The sequence below is a fragment of the Oryx dammah genome, unplaced genomic scaffold, assembly GCF_014754425.2.
Source record: "Oryx dammah isolate SB20612 unplaced genomic scaffold, SCBI_Odam_1.1 HiC_scaffold_23, whole genome shotgun sequence".
Lineage (NCBI taxonomy): Eukaryota > Metazoa > Chordata > Mammalia > Artiodactyla > Bovidae > Oryx > Oryx dammah.
Window position 1 is genome coordinate 55307880 of NW_024070207.1, and position 8843 is coordinate 55316722.

General features: G+C 43.1%; 1 protein-coding gene and 1 pseudogene across 1 annotated transcript in view; both read right to left on the reverse strand.

Moving 5' to 3' along the window:
* LOC120881579 overlaps nucleotides 1-7037 on the reverse strand; it is a 29929-nt pseudogene extending 22892 nt beyond the window's left edge.
* The window catches only part of GABRA3 (gamma-aminobutyric acid type A receptor subunit alpha3), a 243619-nt gene extending 236263 nt beyond the window's left edge, over nucleotides 1-7356 (reverse strand). The window contains exon 1 of the mRNA XM_040265444.1: nucleotides 7151-7356. The gene's annotated coding sequence lies outside the window, so the exon portion shown is untranslated. The remainder of the gene's footprint in view (nucleotides 1-7150) is intronic.
* Nucleotides 7357-8843: the final 1487 nt, after the last annotated feature.

Consider the following 8843-nt stretch of genomic DNA (forward strand, 5'->3'; position numbering starts at 1 on the left):
CCTTAAATAAATAACTGGGCCTGAACTACCTGCACAGGACCATGAGAATATAGTACAGAATAGAGCATGAACCACAGAACCTTACAGTTGGGAGTCTTTATAAATCATCCAGGTCTAATCCAACCCTCCTCATTTTACAGTTAGAGGCTCAAATAAGACAGATGATTTGTCACAAGAAACTAAGCCTCTATGCCAGGACTAGAACCTAGGACTAGGCTATCCAAAATCCTATTTAAGAGAGATCTTTACTATCTAATTATTCATCATTTTAAAAATCAAGTGCCTCTTTCTCTAATTTATAGAATGGGGAGAGTTGGGAGGTCTGGAAAGAGTCCTGGCTCACTGAGAGTTTCAGCTGTGCAACACGACATGTAATCTTTCCTTACAGCACTATCATCCGTTGAACATCTGCAAAATGGATATGCATCACCCAGTCTTAACTGTTAGGAAGCTCTGTGAGCATCAAAATGGGGGAGAACTGTTAGGAACAGGGTATTATGTCTCAGTACATTCAACTTCTGTGAAAAGTCTAACATGTTGACCACACCTTCCTTCTTAAAGCAGTACATTTTCCTCTATACACTAATGACAAAATACAATTATATAGTTCAGTAGCTTGTAGAATAAAGTCTATCTCCACATCTAAACCATGAGCCCCAAAGTGACAACAACCATGTCTATTTTGGTCACTATTATATGGTACATGCTTGGTCAATCTTATGTAGTCACAAAATATTTGTTTTGTGGATAAGGCCTCTCTTCTCTTGGCTCTTTCACAATACTGCTGCTGCTGCTAAGTCTCTTCAGTCATGTCTGACTCTGTGCAACCCCATAGACGGCAGCTACCAGGCTGCCCCCTATCCCTGGGATTCTTCGGGCAAGAACACTGCAATGGGTTGCCATTTCCTTCTCCAATGCATGAAAGTGAAGTCGCTCAGTCATGTCAGACTCTCAGCAACCCGATGGACTGCAGCCTACCAGGCTCCTCTGTCCATGGGATTCTCCAGGCAAGAGTACTGGAGTGGGTTACCAGTGCCTTCTCCGTTCACAATACTATACTCCCCTAATTTTCCTTCTATATGTCTGATGTCTCCTCCTCCTTCATAGCCTTCACACAAATTTATCTTTGTTTTCCCTTCCCTCATGGCTCACATGGTAAAGAATCTGCTCACAATGTGGGAAACCTGGGTTTAATCCCTGGAGTCAGGAAGATCCCCTGGAGAAGAGAATGGCTACCTACTCCAGTTTTTCTTGCCTTGACAATTCCATGGACAGATGAGCCTGGTGGGCAATATAGTCCATGGGGTGGAAAAGAGTCAGACAGGACTGAGCAGCTAACACTTTGGGCTTCCCAAGTGGCGCTGGCAGTAAAGAGCATGCCTGCCAATGCAGGAGACATGAGAGACGTAGGTTCAGTCTCTAGGTTGGGAAGATCCCCTGAAGGAGGGCATGGCAACCCACTCCAGTATTCTTGCCTGGAGAATCCCAAGGACAGAGGAGCCCGGTGGGCTACAGTTTACAGGGTCACAAAGAGTCAAACATGACTGAACCGACTTAGCATGCACACATCCTAAGATAAGCATTCTCCAAAGAAATCCTTAGATCCTTTTTTTCTACTTCAAGCATTGCTTCTTTATTGATAACTCTCAAATCCCTCTCTCCAGCTAAGTTCTTTCCAGAGCTTCAATCCCATATTTTTTTCCAACTGTACCCAGTACTTCTCGGTGGGCTATAGCAATAGCACTACCTGTGTGACCTCACTCAAATCAAGTCACTCCACTTCCAAGGATCAGTTTGCTCATCCATAAAATAAGGGAGTTGACTCTCTACTACATAAAGAGCAAAGTCCTAAGTTTCCAAGCTAGCATTCAATATTATTTATAGTGAAGCCCTCCAAGTACCTCACAAAACATTTATCGAGAGTTGGACTGTGAAGAAGGCTGAGCACCGAAGAACTGATGCTTTTGAGCTGTGGTATTGTAGAAGACTCTTGAGAGTCCCTTGGACTGCAAGGAGATGCAACAAATCCATTCTGAAGGAGATCACCCCTGGGTGTTCTTTGGAAAGAATGCTGCTAAAGCTGAAACTCCAATACTTTGGCCACCTCACGCGAAGAGTTTACTCATTGGAAAAGACTTTGATGCTGGGAGGGATTGGGGGCAGGAGGAGAAGGGGACGACCGAGGATGAGATGGCTGGATGGCATCACCGACTCGATGGACATGAATCTGTGTGAACTCCGGGAGTTGGTGATGGACAGGGAGGCCTGGCATGCTGCGATTCATAGGGTCGCAAAGAGTCAGACACGACTGAGCGACTGAACTGAACCATACTCTAATGCAACTGAATTCACTGTTCCCAATATATTTTTCTGGCCTCTGCCTAGAACACCTTTCCCATCCCCCAAACTCCATCCACAGTTTGTCCAATTTTCAAAACCCAGTTCAAATGCTGCTTCCAGGAAGCTGTTTTTGATCTCCTTGGCTGCAAGCCCTTTCCTTCTTTTATGTGTGGCTCTCATTCTCATAGTATCATAGTTGTTTGTGTAGTTCTTCTCTCTCCCATTTGACTGTGTCATCTTGGAGGGCAGAGACTATTCCTAAATCAGTCTATGTCTCCCACATTGCCTTTGGTCCATAATGTGCTCGTAATAATCTTACACTGAATAGATTCAGTTAAGGTCATTTCAGCCACCTTGCTTGAAAGCCTTCAATCAGTCCCGTTGTTTCTGGAATAAAGGCCAAAATCCTTACAGTGTCCCACTCCAGCCATCCCAGAGTTTGCTCAATTTTCCAAATTCACTATGCTTCTCTCATCCTAGGATCCTCTTGCGCGCTCTTCCCTTCATCTAGAAAACTACTCCACCCCCTCTATCAACGTCACCCCACCCCCATGTCTTTATTCGGCCTTAATATTACTTCCTCAAGGAAGGTTTTCTTAAACCCCAAACTAGATCAGATTTCCTCTGTTACATACCTTCCTAGCCCTACTCCACCCATACTTTTCCTTTAAAACATGTGTTGCTGACTGAAATAACACAGTTGCATGATTATCTGATTTATTACTTCTTCCCCATCAGACTATAAGCTCCAAATAAGCAAGTACCATGTCTGTGTAGCTTATCTTTCTAACATCTGCATGGTGCTTAACCATATCACCGAATAAATAGCTGTTGAATGACTGAACTGATGAATGACTGAGTTAAAGGTAAAAATTTGGGACCTAGAATGTAGAAAAATATTTTCCTATCTTCCTATAATTCCTTCAAAGTAAAATTAAGATGCCTGGTAGCTATCTGGGACAGGTGAGCTTGCCTTCTAATTCAACATAAGAAATTTGTAAAACTAGGATGAATACTGCCCCCCAAAATGCCGGAAAGAAAACAAAATTACCTTTTATAAAATGAACATATGGCCCCAAAGTCATCACTAGCACCAACTGGTCTGTTCCTTTAATTTAACAAGCACCTACTTTATGCCATATACTATGATAGTGTCTGATGTTACAATAAACTGGACTGATACAGCCCCCTACTAGCTTGAAATATATAATCTAAGAGTGGAATTTATAGAAGCTTTTAAAAAGCCTTTATTGCAGTCACAACACTCAACTAATGCTACTTTGAGAGGATATTAAATTTTCCATCAAAGGAGATACTAACCTGAGGGTGAAAGATCATTTGGCAGGGATTATTTAGAAACTACAACTGGGCCCAATCTGATCCTCTTAAATTAGATAGATGGGCAGGTAGCCTAGAACAGTGCTGTTCGAAGTATGGTCCAAGGATCATTGCTTATCTACAAACTATTATTACTAGACAGCAATGACCTAAGTATAAAAATTGAGAAGCACACACATGCAGAAATTGAGAATATGTACCTACAAAATGTAGCAACTCAACTTGAAAAAAAAATTAATTTTATGTCTGTTGAATCTAACAATAAAATGATAGCTTATATTTTGCATGGCTTTTATTTTTCTAGTAATTCATACTTAATGTATTTTACTAAAGAAACTATCTGTGGTGGATTGGGAAATTGTAAAAAACTGGTTCTTCACCAAGATAGTTTGAAAAGCATTGGAACAGCAGCTTAAGGATTACCTGTCAGCTTGTTAAAAATGCAAAACTCAGGTCCCACCCCTTTAACAAGATCCTCAGGGGATTCTTTTGCACAATCAAGTTTGAGAAGAACTGGCCTAGATGATTTCTGAAGTCCCTTAGAACCCTGAGATTTTACAATTTACTTCATATAGAGAATTGCAGAGTTGAAAACCCCTCGGAGAAGCTGATATCCATGCAGAGGAAATCATGTGTGTTAATGTAACTGGCAATTTTTCAGAACTAGCAATAGAACTCAACTTTCCTAACAACCAGGTCAGTTTTCCACTCTAACATACCACATGCTAACTCCTATTCCATCCAGCCCCACTCTGTACCATCCCTTAAGTGATGTCATTGTTCCTGAGATACTGATATAACAATTTATTCTATCTTTTATATACTATGAATATTGAATCACAAGATTCCAAATGTTTCCTTTATAATTGTGGTTAACCCTTTCTTTCCAAATCTTCCCACCTGCTTATTTTCTGGACATTCTGGGGCTTCAGAAGAAATAGCACTGATTTCTGGTTTTTGGAAAAGAACAGAGACCGTCTTTGTTTCCATCAGTCCACTTGATAACAGATAGCAAGCTTTTCCAAGGAAGAGAACATACAATATTAAGGCTGCTTTACAAAGCTCAGTATGATCAGTCTGTGGCTGACAAACAAGAGAATGGGATAATAGGCCATATTAATAAAAGTCTAGTCCCCTGAATGAGGCAAATGATGATCCCTTCCTTGTGGTCTTGTCAGATTCAAGGCTTGAGGGGAGAGATACAGCTGTCTTCAACTATCTAAGGCACAATTATTAAGAAGCAAATTTGTTCTAGAAAGTCCCAAAGAACCAATGAAGAGACGTTATAGGGAGACAAACGCTGGCTTATAACAGGGATTACTTCCTGACAGTATAGAAGGAGCCACCTAATGAGCTCTCTGTCACTCCAGGGAGTTCAAATAGAAATTAGTCAAAGAACTGGATGCTTAGGACAAATTCAAGAACTGGGTGGAGAAGTAAAGCTTAATAACCTTTAGGGATCCTTCCAGTTCCAAGGTTTTAGTACTCTACAATTTTCAGAACAAGGTGACTCAAAGCTCTCAGAAGAAAAGAGCGACAGCTGGTCCTAAAAGGAGTCTTTAGCTGGATGTTAGATGGATGAGGCCATGACAATGGAAAAATGAAGTCTTTCCTGGCATTCTTTTCAAAGGAAAGCAGGCTGTCCAAGGAAAGTCTTTTGGGCAGCACCTCTAGGAAATCCAAATGAGGCTTGGCTCCACAATAGCTAGCCACTATGCCCCACTCTAAATTCCTATTACTTTACACAAAGGACTCTGCCGCTGCTAAGTCACTTCAGTCGTGTCCGACTCTGTGCGACCCCATAGACGGCAGCCCACCAGGCTCCCCCCTCCCTGGGATTCTCCAGGCAAGAACACTGGAGTGGGTTGCCATTTCCTTCTCCACTGCATGAAAGTGAAAAATGAAACTGAAGTCGCTCAGTCATGTCCGACTCTTAGCGACCCCATGGACTGCAGCCTACCAGGCTCCTCCGATCATGGGATTTTCTAAGCAAGAGTACTGGAGTGGGGTGCCATTGCCTTCTCCAACAAAGGACTCTATTACTTTCCAAAAAAGAATTGCCAAGCAGCACCCTTTCTAGTATACCTACACTTGCCTAACAGAAGAGGGTGGAAAATTCTCCCCAGGGAGGCAGTGGTGCTTAGTGGTCAAGACCGTACATTCTGGAACCAGGTTGCCTGTGTTCTAATTCCAAGTCAGGGCATTTAATTGCTAAACCTCTCTGTGCCTCAGTTTCCTCATCACTAAGAAAAATGATAGTATCTTGCTTCATATGGTTAATGTAAGAATAATACATATTAAAGTCACAGCCCAATTTGAAACACTGTAAGCACTCAACAGTGTCAGCAATTGGCATTGCAGGTGTTATAATTACTACCACGGGTACAGCTGTGTCGCCAACTCAAAAAGCCCCCATCAAGCAACCAGATCTTTACCCTGACCAATTCAGAGAGGATATACTACAAGAGCTTTAGCCAACCCTTGCATAGCTACAGACCTCCAGAACCTGCTGACCCTCAATAAACCATAACATTCACACCAATCAGCTCTTCACCCTGCACTCTCTAAATCCAACAGCCACCCCTCCCCCATTCCTCCTGCCTAAGCCACCCGCAGCCACAACCAGAGGAGCAGCAAACTAGAAATTCAGTTCCAGACAAACCATCAGGTGTTTCTTGCCTCCCAAGGACAGAGCTGGACCTAATACCAAGCCTGCCAGTTGATGGGGTGGGATATCTGAATCCCAGGTCTAGCCTATCAGCTTAACTACCTGGAATGGGGAGTGGGCAGGCAATGGGGCTTCCCACAGAGAAGCAAGGGAAACCTCCCAAGTTTGTGAAGGAACTCAGGCCCAAAGAGCCTCTTAAGGGAAGGGGGGAGGTCTCCACCTGCTTTCAAAGGAAACAGTTATTTACAACTTTCTACTCACTTGCATCTGGGGGAGGTAATAGGGAGAGAGGAAAGGGACTACAACGTATTCTCCTTTCTCATTTCCAGCAAGGAGAAGCAGCTGCAGAGAAAGAGTTAAAGGAGCAAGGAAGCTCCAGCCATTACCCCATCCCTGTGCTTAGGGCTGTCTGGGGGGTCATGACAGTGCTTTCTGCTCTGGCTAGGGGCCACTCGGTGTCTTTCTGCAGCAGCTGCCGGCCCCCCAAGCAATTTGCAAGGTCAATGCTGACCTGCTTCCTAAAAGGAACAAAACAATTCACTGACAATGAAACAAATAGCGCATACACCACATCGCAAACCCCTCTTCCTCAAATCAGGTTTTACCCCTGTGCCTCCCTGCCCAGATGCCGACTCTGGGCTTCCACCAGCCCCACTGGGAAACCCAGGATAGCATCACAGCTGCAGAGCATGTCTCGCTTCGCTGGCCAACCCAAGGAGACTCTCCGTACAGGGGAGAGATGCTATCGTTTAAGGAGACCTGAGCTTGGGGGGAGGGGGAAGGAGGGAAAGCTATGTTTCTTACCAAGCGCCACAGTCACTTCCCCGAAGCGGAGAGAAGGATGAACGAACTGAAACAAGTTGGAGGTTGAGCCCTAACAGAGCTCGGCTTCCTCTTCTGTTTCTCTGGGTCTCTCCCCGGTCCCTCTCCCGTCTGTCTCTCTGGTTTGCTCGCTAGCTTGCGCGCGCTCACGCTCTCCGTCTCTCTCTCTCACCCTCCCTTCCTTCCTCTCTCTCTCCCCCACTCTAGCTCCCTTCTCTTCTCTCTCTCTCCCCCCCACCACCTCCCTTCTCACTTCCCCTCCCCCTTTGCTGGTTTTGGATTCACCACTGCTTGGTGCTGAGCACGCGGCTGTGCTGGGGCTCAGAATACAGCGCTGCAAAGGTTTGCATCTGTGGTGGTTTTAGGAAAGACTAAAGTAGTATTTGATTCTTTAAGCTATCCAGCAGAGAAACAGGGAAGCTCTGAGAGAAGGGGAAGAGCAAAGGAAGCAAAGGGAAAGGAAAGAGAGCATAAAGGATAAGAGTGAATAGGGATAAAGGAAGTATGGATTACCATACTTGATGTGTGATGCTTACTAGCTAGCTGCTCCTAGACGAAAGATAAGTGGTCTGTCTCCCTTTCATCCCTATGGGCGCGCCTTAGCCCAGGCTCCATATAAAGGCTGGACAAATTTGTCTGTTCACATTACATCTCTGAGGACAATAATGAGCTAAAAAAAAAAACACACAATAATAATACTACATCAAAGAGGTTGCCATTCCCACTCCACTAAGAAGAAAGGGTTCAGCCACATTGATCTGCCACCCCCACCCACCTCCAACCAAGTAGAAGTGTAGACCCAATACAGAACTGTCAGCTGGAGCTTACCTCCAGGCAAAACAGACAAGCAGCAGAACCACAAAGCTTTCCTTTCAAAAACCTCTAAAGGGAATATAGGTGTATGTAAGTTTGTGAGCCTACATGTAAGTTTGCACAAGGATAAAGAAAGGAAGGAAGGAGATTAATTAACTCAAAGTATAAAAGAATAATATTCCCATTGGGGGAAAAAACTGGACAAATTTTACTAATAATGCAACAGGGGATAGGAAAAGACCTAGACTGAGAGTAAAATAAAGGAACTTAGCTTTGACTTCTGCCTCTGAAAATTACTTGATTATTCTCTTTGACAAGTCTGACCCTCATTATCCTCAATGGCAAAATGAATGGTGATGGATGGACATGATTTTGAAAGACCCTTTCACACCTAACAATCTAGGCTCTAAGACAAGAAAATCTCAGATGAAGGAGTTGACCTGTGGAGAGTGAAACATAGACTACCAAATTTAAAAGGTTTTCCAAAGGTGAGTCCCCAAATGGGACCTCAAATCACACTGACAAAACATTCCCTTTTGAGCATTTCAGGGGCAACATAAATATGAACTGCTTCTATCAAAGAGTTCAGCCCCTCTTATGTGATTTTTTAACCCATTTAGTCAGAGAATCAAAATGGTCCTTTAGGGCATCTGATTGAACATGTTTTATTGTGTATGTTAAGTGTACTGAAATATATATATATATACATACATACATATATATAGACTGGGACATGGAAGGCATTTAAAATTCTTCTCACTATACTAATAATAGTGTACTATTTAATAATAATAATTTAATAATAGTAATAATAATTTAATAATAGTGTATAATAATAATAATAATAGTGAACTATTTCTAT